General features: G+C 49.7%; 1 protein-coding gene across 2 annotated transcripts in view; it reads left to right on the top strand.

Annotated features, from left to right (window-relative positions):
• Positions 1-19,911: 19,911 nt before the first annotated feature.
• LOC308057458 (ras and Rab interactor 2-like) overlaps positions 19,912-23,909 on the top strand; it is a 157,609-nt gene continuing 153,611 nt past the window's right edge. For both annotated transcript variants that reach the window (XR_013925271.1, XM_080411562.1), the window contains exon 1: positions 19,912-20,484. The gene's annotated coding sequence lies outside the window, so the exon portion shown is untranslated. The remainder of the gene's footprint in view (positions 20,485-23,909) is intronic.

The raw sequence follows: 23,909 nt of genomic DNA, 5'->3' as shown, positions 1-23,909 counted from the left end.
GGCTGCTGGGCTTTTGGCCAGAGACAAGCCACTACAGCAAGGAAGGTGTGTATGACTGGGAGTTCAGTGAAGGGTCATTGAGATGCTCAGGGGCTGGAACACTTTCCCAGGAGAGGAAACTGAGGGCAAGGCCCTTGTTCAGCCTGCACAAGGGAAGGCCTTGGGAGCTCCTAGTGACCTGCCAGTCCCAGTGGGGAGGTGGTCAGGAAGATGAGTCCAGTCTTGGAACTACGGAGCCTGTCAGGAATGTGATAGCCAATCCTCAGATGTGGAAATAAGAATATTCTTGGCCAGAGGTAATGAAATGACCAACCTCCACATCACGGGGTGTCTGAAGCTATATACAGAATGCAAACAAAGGCTCTACTTGGATAGTGTGAACTTCTTTGCTAAAAGGGGGGGAAGGTAGAGGAATCTCAGTGCTTTCTGGTTCCTGTGAGAGGAGCTGAAGGTAACAATTTTGTTCCTCCCTTTCAGTCCGTGACACCCAGAAGCCTGACCTGCTTTTCCTTCTCCTCCTCCTAACAACTGATGAAGGGATGGGAAGTAAGGAAGCAGAGAGCCCCTAGGTCATAGTGTCATTTCCTTGGACATCCCATCTAGTATCAAGAGGGAAAATGAGCCTGCAAGGCCAAATGAACAAGGTCTATGGACAGGGAACACTGTGTCTGAAATATTTCCTGGAGACCTGCAGACCCACAGCACAGATCACGCTGGAGCTGAATCTCCTCCTGGCATCAATGGCCTCCCAAAGCCATGGAGAAAACTTTGGGTGGAGGCCCCAGGTGAGGCTGGTCAGGGCCAGGAAGGCCTAGGGATGCTCTCAGGGCCCTGCCCCCATGGGATCCCACCTGCCAGTGCCCTCAGCAGGCCAGGTTCTCCTTCCCTCCTGCCCCAAGGCTGTGCTCTGCTCCTCTCCTTCCCCACTTACCTGGGGATCAGGGACACCACAACTGCACACTACTACAACCAAGGTGGCACTGGTCTTCAAATCCTTGAGCAGATTGTTGTCTTTGGGGAGACCCAGGTGCAGGTGAGCATCAGAGTGGGTGGTCTGTTTGGTCTGGGGAACTTGCCCACAAAGACCTGGGCTCCTGGCATCCTTGCTTACCTGTGCAGTGATCACCAAGGAGAGGGATTCCCCCAGAAGAGCCAGGCTCTGTGATCCACAGGTTTCCTCAGGTCATTTCAAGAAGACATTGTTCATGCCTCACCCTGACTGTATGACCTGTCACTCTGTCCTGGCTCGGGCTGGCATGGAGTGCATGTTCTTCACAGCAGCCCTTCTGGTGCTGTGCTTTGCGTCTCTTCCTAAGGCAGCGCTGACCACGCACCAGTGTTTTGGCCACCGCTGCAGAGTAATCACCAAGGCTTCTCTTTCTCACACTCTGCCTGCGCTACAAGGAGACTGGGGGGACGCAAGAAGCTGGGACAGCTGACCCCCATGACCACAGGGATATTGCATATCCCAGGATGTTGTGCTCATCAATGACAGCTCGAGGAAAGGAGGATGAAAAAAGAACGTTTATGGTCGTGGCATTTGTCCTCCCATGTCACTGACAGATGTGCTGAAGAGCAGCTCTTATGGGGATGGCTGAACCCCTGCTGCCCATGGCAAGGAGTGAGCGAATTGTTCATGTTGCTCCTTGCACACAAAACTTTTGCTTTTCCTATTAAAGCGTGAGATGGAAGGCAAAGGGCACGGGCAAGGCTGGAAGTCACCAAGAGAACCCAAGGGTTGTCCCCTTGCGTACGGCCATTGTTTCTGCCACCAAGGCCTATGAGAAGGCGAGTTGTCCTCTGGCCCTGGGGCCTCATGGCCTCCTTGTGACCACTTGCACTGAATCCTTCTCCCTTGAGTGATACTGCCCAGTGAAAGTTCCCAGCATTGGCCACAGCCTGCCACCCTGAGGCCCGGCACCTGCAGTCCGCTGCTCTCCTGCCTCACTGCCCCTGGGAGATGAGGCTCCATAATTCCTTTGCTGCTGGAGCCAAGGTGGACAGGGGTGACACAGGGTTTCAGATCCAGCTGAGCATCACAGCTGTTGGCCCATCTGGCAGCAATGCTAAAATGCTGATGTAAAGAACCTACAGACACCTAAAGGAACATTGTCCCTGTGCTGACCTGTGAACGTCGGGGTCAGTGGGTTGACCATTGGCTTCCATGAGCCCAGCAAGCCTCTCCCTCACTGCTCCCCCTCCTTCTTCACTCCCTTGGTGTTTGTAGGGCTGTTCCTGTGCCTTGTTTCTCACGCCTTTCTCTTACAAATGCTGCACACTGTCTTATGTCCTTTCTTGCATTGGTTTTTCACAGAGAGAATTCACAACTAGAATTACTTATGAGCTCAGGGAGGTAGCAGGTCCATTTCAGAGCCAGCTGAATGTGGCTTTCTTGGCCATGGGGCCAACTCTTGATCTCTTCTCACCTTTGTCAGCCCTACAAACCCCATGACCGCTCCCAAACCCTTGCCATGTAAACCCATGGGGTCAGAAAAGTCCCCAGTAAGATGTGAGGTCATTGATCCTATAGCTTCCTCAGGCTGGTTAAGTAAGAGTTTGGCCCCTTGCTCTCCCTGATTTAGGTTCTTTATGGCAGAGAAGGGACGTGTTGGACCTCAGCTGTGGCACCAGGGCCAAGATCAAACATGTAACAAAAATAGCGGGTACCAAGTACCCAAAGTCCAATGCATGCTAAATTTTGCTGCAGAGCATACTGGGGTGGTTGGCAGGTGGCACTGTAACGGTGAAATGCAATGTCCCTAAGGAGAGGAAACCCAGCTGTCCTCAAGACCAGAGGGACAAAGGGCTGGACTGTGCAGTGCTGGCAGGAGAGGACATGTCTGTCTGTGTTGCCTCTGCAGCCCCAGAGGACATGTGGTGCAGGTGAACCTCATGTCCAGGGAGGACAAAGTGCTTTGGAAAGTGACCTTGGCTATGGACATGCCGTGATCCAGGAACACTGTGAAAACCGTTGGTCTGTTTCTCTAAATGCGTTACCCCAGGGGTGACTATCAAGACTCCTGGCTATACTGGGGAGGCACCAGAAGCCTGGGGGTTAGTCAAAGTGGTGCCCACCTGCAAGAAACGTAGAAAAGAGGTTCCTAGGACTGTCAACCTGATCGTAGTGCCAGGAAGGTTGTGGAGCTGATCATCCGGAACAACAGCCAACAGCAAGCATAGGACAACCAGGAGGTCAGGACGAGCTAGCACAGATCTATGAAAGGCAGGGCCTGCTTGATGAATCTGATCTCATTTTGTGACAAGGTGGCCTGCCTAGCGGATGAGGGAAAGCCTGGGGGTGTTCTCTACCTGGACCTTAAAAAAGCCTTGGACAACATCTCCCACTGCATTCTCCTGGAGAACCTGGCTGCTCATGGCTTCGGTGGGTGTTCTCCACGCTGGGTTAAAGCTGGCTGGACAGCCAAGCCCTAAGAGGGGTAGTAAATGGAGTGACACCCACGTGACGACCCATAATTACTGGTGATCCATGGGCTCAGTGTTGAGGCCAGTCCTGCTTCAGAACTTTATCAATGGTCTGGATTGAGTGCACCTTCAGTGAGTTTGCATACAACATCAAGTGGGGTGGAAGTGCTGATCTCCTTGAGGGCAGGAAGGCTCTGCAGAGGGGTCTGCACAGGTTGGAGTGTTCAGCTGAGTCCAGTTGTATGAAGTTCATCCAGGAGGAGTGCCAGTTCTGCACATGGCTCACCACACCCCCACATAACTCTACAGGCTTGGGGCAGAGTGGCTGGAAGGCTGCCTGCTGGGGAAGCACCCTGAGGGTGAGGATTGACAGATGATTGAGCATGAGCCAGCAGTTGTGTGCAGATGACCAAGAAGGCCAATAGCATCGTGTCTGGTATCAGAAACAGTGTGGCCAGCAGGACCAGGGCAGTGATGGACCCCCTGTACTCGGCACTGCTGAAGGCCACACGTCAAACAAAGCGTTTGTGGTTTGGGCCATTCAGTTCAAGAGAAACGTTGAGCTGCTGGAGTGTATCCAGAGAAGGGCAACAAGGCTGGTGAAGGGTCTGGAGCCTTGCTTGGGTGAAGAGGGTCTGAGAGGACATGGCTTGTTCAGTCTAGAGCAGGCGAGGCTTCAGGGAGACCTTACTGCTCTCTAGAGTTACCTGAAAGGAGGTTGTAGATGAGTGGGGGTAGGTCTCTTCTGCCAGATAACAAGTGACAGGACAAGAGGCAACAGCCTCAAGTTACACCAGGAGAGGTTCAGATTGCATATGAGGAAAAACATCTTCACTGCAAGGGTGGTCAAGCATTGGAACAAGCTGCCCAGGGAGCTGGGGGAATCTCCAGCCCTGGAGGTGTTTCAGAAATACACAGTTGCGGTGCTTAGGGACATGGTTCAGTGATGACTTACTGATACTCAGGTTACGGTTGGATGTGATGATCTTTAAGGTCCTTTCCAACCTCAATGATTCTGTTTCTGTGCTTCCATGGTATTGGAAGCCTACCTAGACCAGTTACTGAGCAGGCTGCTCTAGCTGACCCTGCCTCAGCTGCGCAGTTAAAGGTCAGTCCAACCAAAAAACAAACCATAGAGATATAAGAGCATCTACAGAATGTGTCAACACAAACAGAGGAGCTCATCTGAAGAATGTTTCTCCACTGAAATGGATTGCGGGAAAAGTATTTGATAAATCTGAGAAAAACAAACTTGTTTTTCGGTGGTCACATCCCTGGACAAAAGGAGGGTGATGGAGGGGTCTGGTATTAGGAGGGCACCTGGGTCTCAGGAACTCCTCATGCGGGAGGACGTGCCTGGCTGTGAGGGTCCTGTGAGGTCAGTTCTGCCTCTGGAGGTGACAGGCCAGCATCAGGAACGTGGCTGGGACAGTCCCTCTGCCAAGGGACCCCATAGGCCCCATCCAGGAGAAGGGCTGGGATAGGGCTTGTCATGTCCATTTTGCCTGTGGACATGACAGGGCAGCAGCAGGCACAGGGCTTGGTCATGTCTTTGGAAAAAGCTGAAAGGCCAGCAGCAGCCATGTGGTTTGGAAGACCATGAGGAGGTGACTTCACTTTTTTGAGGGGAAACACCACAAAAAAACCCCTACCAGGTTGGGTTCCCTGCTTGAAGCGTAGTTTCTGAGATGGTAAAGCTTTGCTGGGCAGTGGGAAAAATCTCAAGAGAGGAAAAAATGTGACAAAGGCAAGCTCTGATGGTGGAGAGTGACTATTGGGAGGAAGAACTGTCACTCCAGGGGTCCTGCTGCGGTGCAAGAGCTCAGCCAGAGGGAGCCTGGATCAGCCAGCCCATGGCAATGTTGGGGTGAGAGCAAGGCAGGGCAGTGAGATGGTGCCTACAGCCTGCAGGGAAACAGGGGCAGGGCTCCAACTGCCGCGATGAGAGACGGGACGCTGCTTGATGCAAGCAAATGTCGATTTATTGTATACAATCACAAGTTTATATATGTTATCAGAGGCCGCGCGGTTTAAACAGATTGGTTCATTAAACTACACATTACATACTAGGCAATCCCTCCTTGGTTAACTACAAACAAAGAACGCTTTAAGTAAGTTTCAACAGTCATCAATCAGCACAAAGTTGTTACTTCTCTTTTGGGCCATCTGTTCCTCATTCCCTTATCTTTACTCAGCCTGACTCCTCCTGTCAGTTGTTGCCTATTCACATGCCTTGTCCTCCCGAGGTTTGTAGCCATCCTGCCAAGGTTTTATGGCCGTCCTCCCAAGGTTGATGGCCCACAAGCTCCAGCACATCCCCGCTTATCAGCTGGACCGTACTTGGAGACTTGCCTCTCAGGCCCTGTCCCACATCTCCCCCTTCCTGTTGCACAAAAAGAACTTTCTTCACAGACTGTGTTATCCACTTTTGTAGACACTGCAGCAAACAGGGTAAAAAGAGTAACAAGAAGACACAAACGGCTAAGGCATAAACAACCGTCTTCACTAAACTTCTTAACCATCCCGACAGTCCCCATCCTCCAAAAAGTTTATCCAACCAATCCCAGCTGTTGTCTTGTGAAAGTTTAAAGACTCCAGCTTTAAGTTGTTGAAATGCTGGCATGAACCGATTCCGAGTGGTCAGAGAGATTCATGCAGCACATGCCATCAAAATCCTCACAGCCGTGTCCTTGCGCTAAAAGCAAAAAATCGATAGTGGCCCTATTTTGCAATGAAGCATGGCGAACCCTGTCTACATCTAATAAAAGACCAGACAATACATTGCTAGTAGCATTCCCTTGTTGAGCAAGCCAGCAGCCAAGCTTATCTAAAGTTGCTAATGCTTTTCCAGCGGCCGCTCCAGGTATAAAAAGGGAGGCAGCAAAGCGTTGACGAAAAGACCAAAACTCCACGTGGTCTTCACAATCGGGTGCGTATGCATGAATGCTAGCTGAGATATATTGCAGCTGAGATATATGCGGGACTGTTGTCCGTTTTTATTTGGGAGGGTATGCCCAAGGTGGCAATAGCATGCATCAAATGCTTGCGGACATCACGAGCTTTCTCTCCTGTGTGACAAGAAGAAAAGAGAGCACCTGAAAAGGTGTCAATAGGGGAATGGGCATAGTTAATTTACCAAACTCTGGATAATGTGTAACATCCATTTGGCATAGCTGTAAGCTCTGTAGTCCTCTAGGATTAACCCCTCCTGCTATGGACCAAAAGAATGCCTTTGACAGTCAGGACAGACGGCGATGATACTGGACGCTTGTTGGGAGGTAAGCCCAAACTGCCATTTGAGACCTCCAGCATTCTGGTGAAAGAAAGAATGGCTTAGTTTAGCCTGTGCTGGGCGATCTGGTAGGACTCGTACTGGTAATGTGAGCATATCAGCTCATCGATTCCCTTCTGCAATAAAGCCAGGTAAAGAGGTATGTGCCCTGACATGCATAACAAAATAGGGGTGAGGGCGAGAGTCTAAGAGAAAGACAAACTCTTGTGATAAGGCAAAGAGTTCAGAATGTGAGACATAACGTAGTACAGATGCTTCAGCTTGTTCTACAATCCCTGCAACATAAACTGAATCCGTAACAAGATTAAGCGGTGTGGACCACCTTCGAAAAACTCGAACAACTGCAGCCAGTTCCACTATCTGAGGAGAACCAGAAACAGTTTCTATGTCCGAGCCCCATCGTCCACACTGGTCATCCCACCATAAAATGACTGATTTGTGCGATTTTCCAGACCCATCTGTAAACACAGTACAAGCTTGTAATGGCTGATCGCTCCTTTTTGGCTTGGATATTAAGTGAAAGTCAATATTAAGCAGCTTATGCGAAGGTGGGTGGGATGTGAGTTGACCTCTATAGTCCGCCAATGCCATAACAAAGGCGTCTGACTGCTGATAAAGCCATTGTAAATACGTGCTTGTCACAGGTAAACAGATAGGAGCGAAATCTACTCCTGATACTGTTAACAAACATTGTCTGGCTTTAATTACCAGTAAAGCAAACATCTCATGCTGTGTTGAAATAGTTTTTGTAGGTTGATTTGATTAAAAAAAAAAACATTTGATAAGCAACAGAGGATCTGATTTCCCATTGAAATATTAACACATGAGGCTGTCGAGTGGGATTCAAAATAATCAAATGAAAAGGTGATTCAGGAGCCCAGCGATGTACTTGTCTGTGAGTGATTGCAGTAGCAACCTTTAGCAAAGAGTCAATGGCTTCAAGACCAAGACTGCGGGGGGAACACAAGTCGGTATTCCCTTTAAGCAGTTCAAATAAAGGACTCAGGTCTTCATTAGAATTTCCCAACCCCAGCCAGACCCAATTAATTGTTCCCAGCAATTTCTGTACGTCATGCAAGTTTTTTATGCCTGTCTGTATCTGTAAAGGCTGGGGAACTATAGTTTGAGTCCTTATATGCCATCCTAAGTACTTCCACGGGGGTATTTTTTGAATTTTTTCTGGCACAATACAGAGGCCTACTGAATTAACAGCAGCTGCAACAAGGGCTACAGCTTCCTCCGTGACCTCGTGATGTTGTGCGGCCACTGGGATGTCGTCCATATGATGGTACACCACTGGCAGATTGTGGCACTGTTCTTCATTCCTTGTGGCAGCACAGCCCACTGGTATCTTAGCAATGGGGTTTGCATGTTGATGCTAGGGACTGAAAAGGCAAATTTAGGATCATCATCTGGGTGGAGTGGGATATTAAAAAAACAGTCTTTGAGATCAATAATGGTCAAATGCCAATGTCGAGGAATCATAGTGGGGGACGGGAGTCCTGGTTGAAGGGCTCCCATGTCTTCCATAGCATCATTAATTTTTTCTGAGTTCGTGGAGCAAGCACCACTTGCCAGTTTGTTTCTTTATAACAAAAAGAGGTGAGCTCCACGGACAGTGGAAGGCATTTTTTAGTCTGTCAATAAATTCCATATAGGACTCACGGGGTCCTTGAGTAACACTTATAAAAGCTTTCTGCGGCTTTTGTGAGTCAGGGATTTTAAGAAGAGCCTTTATTGCTTCCCCACGGACTGCTTCGAGAGCCTCCTGATGGATGTCCGGAGCTTGGGCTGCCAGGTCAGAGTGCCGACCTGTACCAGTAAGGTGTTGTATGGTCAGCATGGCCATAGCGGCATTGCCGTGACCAACATAGGTGAGGAGGAGTGCCTGAAACCCCCCCTCCAATGTGAGTCCCATAGCGCGTATTGAGTCGGAGCTAATAACAGCTGCACTAGAGACTTACGATCATGAGGAGTCAAAACGTATGTATCACATACAGAAGAGAACAGACTTGCAGAATAAGGAGAGGAAAGCCCGTGCTCAGTAACAGTGTGACGCAGTTCTTAATTACCAGAAAAGACAAGGCCTCCCACTGTGGCCCCCGACCCTGAAAAAGCACAGGGGCCACTGTTGTTTTAGCAATGCCCAGGTCTCCCTCTTTCAAGGCTTGGCGTCTTATGCTAGCCCACACATTCTGTGGGTCGGGGGGATATAAATCTGGCTCTTTTTCAGGGTCCACCGGCCTCGGATCAAAGGGGTCTTCCTGTGGGGGGTAACATGTGGCAAAAACCTTCAAGGGGTTGGGGGGTTTCAGGTACTGCAGGGGTAATGGAGTTACTGTAGGAGAGTTTCCTTCCCCCGCCCCCCCCCCCCCCCCCCCCGGCTTTTTCTCTGTGACTTTTTTCCTGTGCTTTCAAAAACTCAAAAATGCTTTTCCACCATGGGAGCATGCACTGCGCTTTGGCATCCCCTGATGTAGCCGCATCCCATCGTTTTACCCCCACATCATCCCAAAGCTCTCGCGTAAAAATATTAGATGCAGTCACAGTGGGTAATTTTACCTGTACCCATCTAAAGATTGCCTTGAGATCATGCCCAGGAATATTCTTTTTGTGCTTATTAAGGAGAGCTTTCATAGGCTCAGATAATCTCTTTCGGGGGAAGACGCCTCATTCCCCATGTTTCCCACAACTCACCTCTAAATTCCAGAGGGACATTTTTTTTCAATTCCTGCTTCCTTTCAGCAGCTCATTCAACGTTGACTCGTGACCTGCTGCTCAGCCTGGCGGCTCATAAACCCATCACGTCGGGGTCACCAAATTGCCGCGATGAGAGACGGGACGCTGCTTGATGCAAGCAAATGTCGATTTATTGTATACAATCACAAGTTTATATACGTTATCAGAGGCCGCGCGCTTTAAACAGATTGGTTCTTTAAACTACACATTACATACTAGGCAATCCCTCCTTGGTTAACTACAAACAAAGAACGCTTTAAGTAAGTTTCAACAGTCATCAATTATAAAATCAATTATAAAATCTCAGTTCAGAAGTATAATTCCAGAAACACTTGAAAAATAAATTTAGCTTGAAGCTTTAATTTAGATGCTCTTTCTGTTCCAGTGATATAAAAAGTTTTAAAAATTCAAAGGCAATTTTAAAGTTCTGAACATGGGCTAATGCAAGCTCAAAACCCAAAAAGAAACCAAACTGATGTTTGACTAGGAATATTTGCAAATATTTTAGTGGAAAATCCCTGACCATTAACAATTTTCTGTCCAAATAACAACTGCCCTTATGCAACCAACCAGTCCATACATTTTCTGAAGAATACCTCATTGATATCAAAGAATTAACAAAGGGAAAAAATTAGTTCTAAGCTATATACATTCATAAGTGGATTTTTCAATAGTTACATACAGATTTACACGCTAAGCCATAATGGCTTGTAGATGATACACACAAGAAGAGTACGTTGCTTATCTGTCTGAATGTCTATGCTAAATTTGACAACTATGCCACAAGCCAAGCCTACATGGGTGCTGTGTGTTGTGCACGTTCCTTAACAAACAGTAGAATAGACAAATTCCCAAGATCTAGTCCCCAACTTAATTATATTATTTTGTAGCCAATTAAGGAAAATAACACAAATGTGCATATCTACATGTGCACACACCTTTTAGTTCAGAACCAATCTGTGATAAAAGGCCTTAGCCTTATGGCATCATCGAATCTTAACGAGTACAGTAATTAAAAATGCAGTCTTACTGTAAGTGTGATTTATGCTGACATTCCCTCAAATGCTACACGTGAGTATTTCTCACTCAGCTGCCTCAAGTTAAAACAGTAGTATTTGTTAATATGTATTAAAAAATCATTAATTCTCTACAATAGCAGTTGACTTCCATAACACTATGGAAGCAAAAGAGGCTTAAGATGGGTTTTCTGAATACTAACAACTTATTTTAGACTGTCTAAACTCAGGTCTTGAAAGATTTCACCCTGCCAGACATAGAAACACTGTTGCACTCCAGTTGTGATACCCCTTTTCCCAAGTTGTCACATGCACATCTCGCTCAAGCAACCTTATTGTTCAAGTTTCTCTCTGCTACGTAAAAGCATATTGCACTTGTAGATATAAAAGACAGCACCCTTGCTTAGATTATTACCTTATTACCTCCTAACTCTTAGCATACCTTGTATCTCTGATTTCATCACTTCAAAAATTCACCAGGAGCAGATAAAACCACAGCATCAGACTAAACTACACCTTAACTGCTGATTCAAATAAAGGCATTCTCTTCAGATATGCCTAATGCTTACAAATAATTTTGGCTGGTTTTGATCAAAAAACTATTATTACAATAATGATCAAAAATAATAATCCTGTTTGCAAAATGCCTTTAAGCCAGCCTCCTAGTCCCAACCAATTTCCACATTCAGAATACAGCATAAATACAGAATACAGAATAAATTATCTCCATCAAGGCCAAAAGGCTTCTTTTTAAACACAGAGATGTTTGCTAGTTCAAAGCAGAAACCCATTTCTTGTAGGTGACATCTGAAGCACTTTTTTTTCTTTTTTTTTTTTTTGTGGGTTTGTAATCAAGTCCGTATTTTTCCTTGAGAAGCTTAAGCTGTTCCACTTGTTTCAGGAGTGTTTCCAACTCTGAGTTGTCGAATAGGTCCGTATTTCCCAAATATATCATACATTTCCTCCGCTGTGATTTTATACGGCAGGTTCTGAATATAAAGGATCCGATTGACCTCTGGGGGCCAGCCAGATGTTAGCTCGCTTGGCCACTTGCATCGCCATGGTGCCGATTAGGGGGGGGGTGGGTGCCGCCTTGGAGAGAAACCGTGGCCGGGAAGGGGCCTGCCGGGCCGTGCGCTGCCGCTCGCCGCTGCCGCGGGGGTCCCAGATGCTATCCCATACGCTAATAACCCGAGTAATTCCTTTTTACAATCTATGTCCCGAACGCTCCGCTTTTCTAAAAAGCGTATGAGGGAATCATATGTTGCTTGTCTCTCCACACCTTCATCAGCGCTGTTGCAGCCTTTGCGAGACTTCGGCGACGCGTGGCCGGCGGGACCCTCTGTAGGTGCTCCCGGGCGCAGGGACTGTGCCCTTCCGCGTCCTGCGCTGCTTTTAGGACCGGTACCCGAAACTCCGTCAAACCGTGGCTCGCAGGTTCAGCCCTCTCTAGGGTCCCTGTTCGGGCGCCATTTGTCGCGACGGAGGGAAGACACAGTCACTCAATATGAGTGATCAGCAGACTTCGTTTATTGTCCCTTACAGTCACCTTTTATATCTTGTTATAATTAGCTCATACATATTACAAAAGTTAAGCTCATTATTGGTTAGTTGCCTAAATACCAAGCCCGCCCCTAGTTTCTCTTCTGTCGTTTTCTGTTCCCACCTGCAACATTCTTTTCCCACCAAAATCTTCCTGTTATTGTGTAACAAAAACAGCCAAAGACAGTGTATTTTGCTTTACGTCAGAGAAGCTGAGAGCGATGTGCATTTTTGTCCAGCCAGCTGGACTATGTCTATGAGACCTTTTTTTCAGCTAGCCAGTTATCCACAGGGCTGAGCTGGGCTCTGTGAGCGCTGGCAGGGAAGGGCCCTGGGGCCAGAGAAAGAGCTGCTGGCAGGGACAGCTGCAGGCAGCAGAGCCCTGGGCAGGGAGGGGGGAGATGCTGAGGGGAACCCTGATGCAGGGCAGATAGGGGCACCTCCTGGCCATGGTCTGCCGTGCAGGTGCCTTCCCTGAGCAACACACCTCTGCTCTCCTCTCCCACCCAGCACAGCCTTTAGACCGTTGGTTTCATGTGTTTCAATACCCCCTGGTCCAGCAGAGCAGCAGAAGGGATGAAGTGCATCTCTCCTGCTGCCACGCTGCCATTTCTCGCTGAGCAGAGCCTGAGGGTGACTGTCCTGCACTGCTGCTGTGTGGGAGGTGGTGTGCCGGGCTGGGCAAGGGGAAGGAGCTCCCGAGTGTCCCTTTGTCTCTCTCCTGGCCTTGCTCAGATGCTATTGGCATTGCAGACAGGCTCTCTGGCAATAGGGGTTTCAGCTGCCGGCTCAGGGCCAGACCTTGTGGGTCCTCCTGTGCAGACATGTCCTCTAGCATGGAGGTGTCCCAGCTCTCCCCTAACCTGTGATGCTGTGGGCAATGCAGTCTGTGAGGCTGGGGGAGGAGCTGACGCTCTGTCTCGAGCTTTCCATGATCAGGACCCTTGACTATCTACTTTGGGTGTCCACCCAAGGTCTGTGCTGCTTCCAGGGCACACAGTGAGCCCTGGGTGTCCTTGGATAGCAGTGTGGTGCTGAGCCTTCGGGAACGGATGAGGCATTCTGTTCTCTGCAGTGGATCCCTCTGCTCTCAGCAGTGCCTGGCTGCTTGTCAGGGCAACATGGCAGTGTGATCACTCTCCATCTAAGAAAGGAGCGTTTGCCGGGCAGCTGGGAAGGAGAGGGATGGAGAGAGCAGAGTGTCTGCCTCTGCCCTCAGGCACAGACAGTCCCCTTGCCTCTCAGCACTCACTCTGCTCTCCCTGAGCACAGCACAAAGCCCTCCTGACCTGACTCTGGCCATGGCCGCTGCTCAGCACAGGCAGAGCCGATGCTGACAGGCCCTGCTGCGCTGGGAGCAGTTTGGGCTGAGCCAGGGCAAGGCCAGGACTGGCCCCTGCCCCCACGCTTCCCATGAAGCCCCTGCTGCAGAGCAGGGCTCACTGCTGGGCAGCCAGCGGGCACAGCCCCTGCTCCTCACAGCACACTCGGCCAGCACTCAGCACAGCTCCAGCCACGGCTCGGAAGGGAGCTCTCCTAGGAACGGCAGAGGGGGGGACATGGGGCACCGGGGGCGGTTCTAGGAGAAACAGCTTTCACTTGGCTCACAGAAGTCTTGCCTGATTTGTCACTATATTTGCTTCATGAAGAGGACCCTATGGTTTGAGGCAGCAGATGTCCAACAGCAGCTCCATCACCCAGTTCCTCCTCCTGGTATTGGCAGACACGTGTGTTGCTAGGTACGGCCTGGCGGCTGGAAGATGTCGCGCTGTACGGAAACACAGGGCCCCCCTCCAGAGAGCCAACAGCTTGTAGCTTATGATGTAAGCAGACAGAAGTGACACTGTAAACCTAGGCTATATAGTGCCGTGCCGCTCAGCAATAAACGGCAATTGCCATCCACCACATTGGTGTCTGTGAGCTGATGGACCGCGCGGCCAGGGATTGGCTGCCGTGCCGTTCCTGAACCACGTCACCGTGTGCCTGCGAAGGCAACAAGTGGTGCCGAAACCCGGGAACATTCCCCTGGAATCGGGTAAACGGCAGCCGGAGTGGCAGGACCAGCCCGGCGAGGAGGATGCTCCCGGACCAACCAAGAGGATGGAAGCTCTTGTGAAGGTCGTATTACAGCTGCATAAGCAGCGGGTTATTGATTGTAAGCCCAAAGATTTTACTCTCGCAGTTGCGAGACTTTTAGAGCTCGGGGTCATTGACCAGCCGGTGGATATACTCCACCCAGATGTGTGGGACAAATGCTCCCATGCTTTATGTGACGAAACGATGTCTACTGGTAATGGGAAAAATCTGAAAGCGTGGGGGAAAGTCATCCAGGCTCTCAAAAAAGCTAGACAAGAGCAAGAGACCTGGAATGCTGCCAGGGATTGTCTGTTAACCACCCTGTGGGTAGGAAATGGGGCGACTACGCAAACCTCGCGCCCCCCGGTTGAAGAGGGTTCCGCCTGACGTGCGGAATTAGACTCTATAACTCGGAAGTTATAAAGTAGGTATGTTTATTGCGCGCAGATGCACGGGGGATCGCTCCTCCACAAGCGTGCATACCCGAAGTGACGAACCATCCCACATTTATACAATGAAACAAATGAATATTCAATTAACATCTATACATATTCGTTACCTAAACCCCGCTTCGTATGTTAATTAGCTTATCAGTCCGTTGCCTGGAATGTGGTGGTCTTGCAGGTTTGTAGGTGATTCATGTCCTTGTGACCATCCCATCTTATCCAGCAAGGAGACTTAGCACTCCCTCCCTCTAGATAGCATTGGAATATCACTCATCCTTTTCTCATTCTTTTTTAAAATAGCCCCTTTGTTAGAGGAAGAAGGGCAGGCGTCTCCCCGTCTCCCCTTTGTTAGAGGAAGAAGGGCAGGCGTCTCCTCAAAACTGTAGTTGTCTCCTCAGAGGCTGTGTGCCTATGTGACCAGACACCGCACCCATGACTAGTCACCATACCCACATTCCTGGGCAGACATACACAATCACAGTCGGTGTCCATTGTCCCCATTTCACACTATTTCTCCATATCACAGCCACCGAACACCTCAACAGGCTCAATGCCTGCCTAGCGGGGCCCCCCACCATCACCCTGGCCTGGCAGGGCAGCTACCAAACCCCCCCGACGGACTCGATGCCGCTCTAGCGGGACCCCCACCGTCACATTCACCCGGCAGTTCAGCCACCGAAGAGCCTTGACATGCTCGATGCCGGCCAGCGGGGCCCCCACCGTCGCATTCACCCAGCAGTTCAGCCACCGAACCCCCCCGACGGGATCGAAGCCGCCCGAGCGGGGCTACCCACCACCGCCCTGACCCGGCAGGACAGCCACCGAACCCCCCCGACGGGATCGATGCCCGCCTAGAGGGGCCCCCCATTGTCACCCTGACCACTGCCACCCTCACCCAGCAGGGCGGCCACCGAACCCCCTCGATGGGCTCGATGCCCGCCCAGCGGGGCCCCCCACCGCCGCTCTGGCTCTCTCCTCTCTCTAATGCCTGAGCAGCCCAGTATTTTGAGCAGCACACAGAATAAGCTTTCTTAGTAGAAAATGATACCAAGTTAGTCTGGTCAAAGATAGGCACAAGAAGCATTACTGACAAACCCCGTTACCCGTACCCTTACGGCATGCTGGCTAGGCCAACAGATCTTGAAAACACGCACCTGTAGCAGTCCTGAAAGGCAGCGAAACCAGCATCTCAGCTCTGTGGATAGAACCCAGCTGCAGATGATATTGCACAGGACAATTAAGGTAGAAGTTGATTATGCACCAGCTTAATTTTTTCTCCAGCAACTGCTTTACAAGCAGGGTCTTGTCCCATAGGAGGCACAAGGTGTCAGACTCCACATTTGCTGCGGGCTGACGTGCCCAGCACATCTGCAGCTGGGTCACAGCTGCCTGCGTCTCTCACCCACCCAAAACCCTTGCAGAGGGAAATGGAAGGGCACTGAGCATCCAGCCGGTACCTTCAGCCCTCGGCACCCTCTGTCACTAAAGAAAAAAAAGAACAGGCCAAGGACAATTATGCCCTGGCACCAGGACCTTCTTCCTAGAGGCAGCCCTCAGCTGAACTGCTGAGAAACAAGTACCTACAGTTTCCCTTTAGCACAGCCTCAAGGCAGATGCCTTCTTGTAACCCTCCTCCCTGGCTGCCACTCCCACCTTTTTAATTAGGTTCTAATTTCTCCCAGAAAGGCTCACAATAACTTGCTGGGCTGCACACCAGAAGATGGCTTCAGTTTCATTTCCCTAGGACTAGAAGACAGAAATTTCAAACCCTCTTTGGAAACTTTTCCTTTCCTGTCTGGTCCCCCCAGCACTGAGAACTCCTTTTACAAATGATAGCTCGTGAAAGATACACCTGGGATTAACTACCCTCCCCGGCAGTTAAACGCTTGCCCTTTGCAATCCTTTTTAGAGAAATCAGCAGTCGGGGGGGCGTGGAGTGGGGATTCCACTGCCGGCTTGCTTTTCCTTCTCTTGCCTGCTCACAGGGGCGGGAAGAGGCTCCTGAGCCGCCCCCCCCCTCCCCCAGCATCTACATCAGGTAGTTCTTCTGATTATATGGAAGTGAATGCAACAGCTACAAACCTGCAAGTTGTGATATGTTTGACAGTGATAAATGTTAATGGGAGTCGAGCAGTCAGGTAAAGCCTATTCAAACAAAACGTGCGTTACTGCAGTACTCCAAAACCCGATCAGGATGATGAAGTGGAGCCCATTGTCTCGTATGTGGGAACTGCATAGGTGGTAAGCGATGACTGAGGAGGCTTTAGGTGTAATGGTGGAGAGGTTGGTGTGATGTCATAACGCAAGGGGGTCACTTCATCCTTGAATCTATGTATAGTAACGAAGAGGAACTGAGACATTATTTCACGTCATTAATGAGACAGATGCTGGAATATTATGCTTAGTTCAGTTCTCAGAATCTTAATTCTTGGAAAACGGTATGTAACCCAGAGAAGGAGCATAAAAGTTGAGCTTGGGAAAACAGGTTGTACAACGCAAGAGTTTCAAATTGGTGTCCTTCAAGTTTGCCTGTAAGGTAAGAGATCATCTTAAGTTAGTTGGTGTAATATTTTATAAATTGATTTTAACAGGAACTGACATTTATGCAGAAGACATATGTGAAGAACCTATTGCTGAACACTAAAACCATTCACATTTTTAAAAAAAAGTGAAACTGAGGTCTATGTGAAGGCAGTTAGCCACTGAAACAACTTCTAAAAGAAGTAGAACATTTGTCCCCTTTGCTTTTGCCTCAAAACTGGATTCATTTCTAGGTGGCGTATTCAGGTCTAAATTCAGCCCAAGTTACAGGTCTCTGAACTACAGTGCAGAGAACCCCTCCATAGGCAGCATTCTCAAACGAGAAATAAATGCACGTATGATTTTGTTACATATACAAACACATAGCATTAGGCATTATATGTTGGCGATGTGGTAATGTGATGGCTATTTAACAATGATCCTTGCTCATCAGGAGAAACAGGATTTCTCTTGTTTGGAGATAGACGCAGCTTTGATGTCAACCCATTTCTTCAGCCAGCTTACATTTTTCTGGACTCTCCAACTTCAGCCACGGCAATTAATCTAAAAAGTAAGCATCATATCTTTCCCTTTTCACCTACGCAAATACGATTTTTAAAAAACACAGAAATGACCAAAGGAAAGCGAAGCCAGATACCGTTAATGATATTCACAGAGGGGGAACGTATCACTTAGTCCTCGGAGCAGACTAGTGGACAGAAACAGCAACCAGTTGTTACCAGTATTTATCTCAGTTAGTGCTAGCCGAGTGGAAGGCCTCATTCTGTAAGAGTACTTGGTGATACCGAGGGTGTGCTAAATGGCCTTTTTGCTTCCTCCTTTCAGCCAATTCAGTCACCGTAATTCAGAAAAACCTGCTCAGCTGTTTTTCTTTCTTAGCATTTGTTGGTTTTGATGCCATCCCTATAATAAACTGTGCAGTGTTAGATAGATCGGTTGCAGTATCCATTTTTTCCGCTAGATGGCAGCAGCGCTCCAGCCAGGCGAAGGGCCCCATCCCAACCAGGGGCAGCGCATGCGCAGAACGGGCGTGGCGCCTCGGGGCGGGGCTTCCGGCCGCGCACGCGGCCCCGGGAGGCGGGGTCATGGCCGGCCCGCGTGGCGCCGGGAGCCGGGAGCCTTTCGGGCCGGGAGGTGCGGCGGCGCCGGGTGAGCGGGCGGGCTGCGGGCGGCTGGGGGCCGGGGGGCGAGCCCGGGGGCGGCCGTTGGGGGGACGTGGCGGGCTGGCGCTCGGCCGCGCAGGGAGTGCCCGGTGCCGGCGGTGGGCAGGCTGAGGCGGGCGGCCCGGCCCGGGCCCGGCGGGGCTGCCGGCGGTTCTCTTCTCCCCGGCAGTGGCGGCGGTCAGCGGGCTGCTCGCGGTGCTGACTTTTTTTTTTTTTCTCGGAGCTGCACCGCTGCCTCAGCGAGGAGGCGAGGAGCAGCGGCGGGGCGGCCCCGGTGCTCCCTTGTGGCGGCGGGGCCCGGGAGGGGGGTCGGCCCGCGGCGCCCTGCCGCCCCCGCCCGCCGCCTCCGGGTGCCCGGGCAGCCGCCGCAGCTCTGCGCGGGGATTTGTCTTTCCCCCAGCCGCTGGCTGGGCCGTGGCAGCGGGCTGGGGCCGCAGGGGCCGCATCGGGGCCCGCGGTAACGCTGCGGCGGGGGTCGGCTCAGGAGCCTCCTCAGCCCCTGCGAGGGGCAAGGGGAGGAAAAGCCGGCGGTGGGCTCCGCCCCCCCCCTCCCCATTGTTGTTTTTTCTAAAAAGTATTACAGACGGCAAGCGCTTAGCTACCGGGGAGGGTCGGGCGGCAGCAGCTCAGGGGTCTCGCTGATCCCGTGTTGTGACAGTCAGCCCCTGGGCCGGAGCAGCCGAGGGGAAGAGGCCTTTGGATTTGCTTCCCGGTGAAACGGGGGTCTTTCGTTTTTCCTTTGTACCCAGGTTCGTCTGGAATCATACGTTGACAGATCAAGGGGAGCTAAACCGAAGATCCATCTAGTTGTTACTTTTCCACGCGTGCCTTGCGCTTGCAAGTCGGACTGCAGACTGCGGAGGGATAACTTACAACTTTGGCACTTGCCCAGGGCCCGCGAGGCTCCGTGTGCCCGCTGCTGCTGAGTGCTGCGCTGCTGCTCGGGCAACAGCCGGGGAGGAATTGTTGGTCCCACATGCTTACGCAACCAGGCCCGCTGGGCGCTTAAACCAGCGCGTCCGGTCGGGCAGTGTTATTTTTCTAGATTGTAAATGAGCCCGAGGCGTAAACCCACTTACATTTCTGTATGGCGGTGTACTTTGTCAGAGAGCTTAGTCGCACTGACGGAGCTGGCACAGGGTTCCCTTGGGACTCCAGATTTGACCGTCTCATTGAGAGGCTCCAGAGCCTGCTTGGGAAGTCACTTGGCAAGGCACAGCTTTGCCGTGAATTTTGTACTTGAATTCTGACTGTAACACCAATGCCACGTCTTAGCCTTTCTCCAGCAGTTATAAAAGCAGAATGAGCGTTAAGAATCAGATTACCTTTTAACTAAATTCAAAACAAAGTTGCGGGATGAAGTGACTGGAAGTCCTGCAAGTCTGACGTGGGTATCGCGGCTGTGCATGTTATCTGCCTGTCTACCGATCGTTCCTGCCTCTTGTTCTGCTGGGGTAATTCCTCTGGGTAATGCGTCGGGCTCTGAATGTAGTGCATCTTGACTTCCTCCTGACCCCCCGAGATGTCATCAGTCTTTGCCTTCCTCACGTTTCACAGGGCGTGGGAAGGCCGGAGAGGCTGGAAGCCTTGGCTGTTGTGTGTGGCGAAGCTGTCAGCCTTCTAAGAGAGCACGTAGCCAGCAAGTGCATCGTGGTGCTTCAGCACCGAGCCGATACGACAGACCTCAGTGTTTTTTGTGAAAAGGGATCGCGAGGAAATGTGCTGATGTTGAAGGGGGAGAGGTGGTGGGGGAAGAGGTAGGAGGCAGCTTTCAACCAATTTTAGGCTTAACTCCTGTGTTCCTGAGAATGGTTCTGGGCTTTGAGGGGTTTGCTTTTGGCTTTTTGCCTTAAGCACGTCTACCTTTCAGGGTAACGCTTTCTTGGAAGTTGGAAACTGTCCTTCTTGAACACCAAACCAAACCCCATACCTGGGAGGGCCGTTTAGGGTGCTGCACCGTGGGGTTTTTTCCCTGTCGGTCACTTGACACTAGCTGTACGTGCTCCCCCGGTTTGGCACGTTCTTACCCTGCTGGCTGAAAGATTCTGTCTTTTCACTTCCTCGGCTTGCCACAGGCCGTAACAAATGTGTGTTCATAGACCGCTTTCCTTGCTCGCTGCTTTCAGATTTGAGCGTCGATGCCATGGACGGAGCAGGAGAGCCTCAGCAGGACATCGAGCACAAGCCGTTTAAACAGCGCTTGGATAAAGCTGCCAATCATGTGACTCCAGAAGCAGAGAGACACGGTAAGATGCTATTCTGCCATTCTTGGATGGATGCTCTCACAGCCTTTCCATCACTGTATGCCTGCTATGAGGTTCATGGGAACAAGGGACGGCTGAATTCACAGCGTTGTAAACACCACAAACTCTTGAAGAGTTTACAGGACACAAATCTATTACACTGGTAGATCAGACAAGGTCCTGTGTATGTGTATATACGTTATACTCGGTACTTTTGTGAGGCAAGTCTTTGCCTGGTCCCTCTGAAATTGGGACAAGGACTCATTGATGCGTTTCAGGAGCAAAGCTGCTGAGTGAACAGGCTTTTCCTACTAGAAATCAAGCAGCTGCTCTGGCAAAACTTGACTTTGGTTGCATTTTTAAATCCTAGGAGGCCGACAATGGGACGAGCTGGTTAGAGGAAAGAGCCTCTCTCCAGGGAAAGCTCCGCTGACTTGACCCTTAAGCCTAAACTTGTGTCTTACTACGTTTGCTTTGTGTGTGTTAATGCATACCCGATTCATAGATTTCAGTTGATTTATCAGTTACGAGTTGGAGTAAGTGGTCCTTGGCTACATAAACCTCTCCTCCGTATTTTTTGACATGTTACGGCTTACTGTTCTACTTCAATACAAACCGGGAACGATTCTGGTAGCGTTGCAGTCTAACGGTAATCTGCAAGACTTTGTCTTTCTAAAACGTGAGGTCCTTGTTACCTGTGCTGGGAGATGGTGTAGTTCTGTGTATTGGCATGAACTAAAGTTGCTGATTTGTTGTAACTCAGATTTAGCTTTTCTGTTCTTAAAGCTGAAAGGCTAAACTAAGCCAAGAGCTGAGCAGTGGGTAGGTACGAGACCTTCTGGTGTCACAGAAGTGAGGTGATAGCGTTCTTACCATTGTGTCACTTAGCAGCCTTTCTGTATTCAGAGGCTGTGGCGTGACAAATGTAACGTCTGGGGTCAAACCCCACTTTTTTGTACCCAATTCTCTGTTTCCACATACGGGCCTCCTGCCTTACTTGTGTCGCCAGCCTCCACTGGGATTACTCGGTCTGAACCGGTTGCTCTCGCTCATTATATTATCAACGGAGAGGAAGAGAAACTTGCAGGGAGCAAAGTGTCTCATCCAGGAGAGGCTTTTTGAAAGCGATCAAATTGCGTTGCACGCAACGAGCAATTTCTTCTGCTGTCTGGAAAAAGGATACGGCGAGTTTGATTTCCACCACGTGTGTGGCAAGTGAGATTGGAAGTGTCCACCCACCTTTGTGAAACTCTCCGATTATCAGTTTCTGTTAGTAACACTTGATGTTCAGTCAGTTAATTGAACGACAACTACAGCAGTATTGTCTGGTAAAGGAAAAATCCACACAGACATGGGTACCGCCGCGCTTCAGTCACGACTCAGAGCTGGGCCACCACCCCAGCGGGTGGCAGAGAACCAGGGGATACAGCGTAGGTTATACACGCTTATCAGATCATTAGTCGATGTCTGAAGTTTTTAGGAGTTTCTTTTGGTCCTGTCGGTTCTGTGAATCCATCACCTGACCCTGTCCCAGTTGATTCACCTGCTCGGTTCCAGTCTCTGCCTGTGTTCCAGGCTCCTCCTCGGATCGTGATCTTCTTTCTGCCTGCTTTAACTCACACGCTCCTTCAAGCGCGCTTAGTCCTTGAAAGAGCAGTTCCTATTCACATGCACCAATTTTCCCAAAACCACCTGTGTTTCTGAAAGCACCTGTGGCCACAGTTGATCATCTGCTGCTTCTCTGTTCTCCCACTGATTAACTGGGCTGGGTTTTAAACCAGCCTTGGATTAGGGCTGTGCTAGGGACGGGGCCTGGTTCTGCCACTTAGCTGCTTCGGCACTTTAAATTTCTTAGTTAAAAATACATTTTATTTAACATTAACCTTAAATTTAGTAAAATATTATGGAGTAGTATGTGGAGGCTTTTCCTGATCATAGTTACATTCAAATAGTTAATAGCTTAATGATTTCTGTGGTAGGTTGCATTCTGTGCTGGGATGTCATCTCATTCATTTCCACTGGATAGCGATAGAGGATTGATTTTTTTTTATTTTTCTTTTTCTTTACTGTTTCGTTTCCTTTTAACACGGACCGAGTTTTCCAGCGCCGTGTGTCATACCTGCGTGCGAGTCGAGGACCACGTTAACAGCACGAAACTTTGCATGTGGGGTTTCGTGTGCTGCAGTTTCTTTATAGTATCCAAGCTGTGTGCAGTACCTCCGGGTGCTCTCTGAGACGACTCGACAGGCAGCTACCGATTGCATTCAGAAAGCTGTTACTGGTTGCTGGATCTCAAAAGACTCCGTGTGTTGTACAGGTGTTCTTCAAATGGCAGGAACCATGGCTTTGGCAAAGCGTAGGAATTACTAAGCCGCATTCTTCCTGACGCTATCTTTTAGTGTAGTTACAGCATCAAAACCCGTACTGGTTGAATTCTTAGTTGTACTCTCACCTTGTTTGAATGTTGTAAGCTGTAGAAAGTAAGTCTCATACAGTGGTTTAAGAATGGGTATATTTTTCTAAAATTTTTTATTTGCTTGATCATAACTACAATAAAGTGAGCTTAACGATTGATTTTCATGCCTATTTCATACTTCCTAATTAAAATCTCTTTTTTTTCTGTGGCTACTACAGATGTCTCTAAATACTCACTTCTGTCCACCTGTTACACCTCCCAATCTCAACAAAGAGGGTCCCGATAACATTTTGTCCCCTCGGTTGTGTGACTATCACCTGCCCCGGCCTTAGTTATCCAAGAAGCCGCCTTCTCGAGGCTCATAAGTGTGGCGGTGCCTAGACAGTGAGCCTTGTAGGGCTTCCGTAACCCGGCAGACTTGGTCCTGTCCTTCAGGATTTGTGAGTGGAACAGCCTGGTTTTAAGGGGCCTCTTCCCATAAGAACCCATGTTTCTGAAAATTTTAGACATGCAGTTCCTTGGCTCGCTTATTCCGAACGCCAAAGTTTACAGACCTTTCGCATTTGTTTTGGGAAAGCAAAGGTCCTGTTTGAGTTTTCTGGAGGCGTGTCTTGCCCTTTGGCAGGTTTCAGCTGTCACCAGCTCTCATCTCCTCTGTTAAGAGTCCCTCTTCAGCCTTCTGCATTTAAGAACATATTTGTGCCCCAGCTGTACGGTGGCACAAAATCATTTCCTTCACGTGTAGAACAGTTTCTGTGCGTAGAGCAGAAGTACAAGGTGGCGTTTCTAGACGTGCCTCATCACTATCAATCCTTTTTTGTCTTAGAACTGGGGAAAGAAGAAGAAAAGGTGTTCAATCCAAATGCTTTGGATGCCGATCGCTGCGAAAGCTGTTACGGGGCAGAGTCAGAGGACATTCGGTAACCTTTACATCTTCTTAGTGCTTGAATCGATACAGTTAATGTGGCGTACGTGTCGGAATTTTTTTTCCAAAATGTCTGTGAAGGTCCGT

This window comes from Falco punctatus (assembly GCF_963210335.1).
Source record: "Falco punctatus genome assembly, contig: scaffold_30, whole genome shotgun sequence".
Taxonomy (NCBI): Eukaryota; Metazoa; Chordata; class Aves; order Falconiformes; family Falconidae; genus Falco; species Falco punctatus.
The sequence above is the reverse complement of the archived record's forward strand: the minus strand, read 5'-3'. Positions and strand labels throughout refer to the sequence as shown.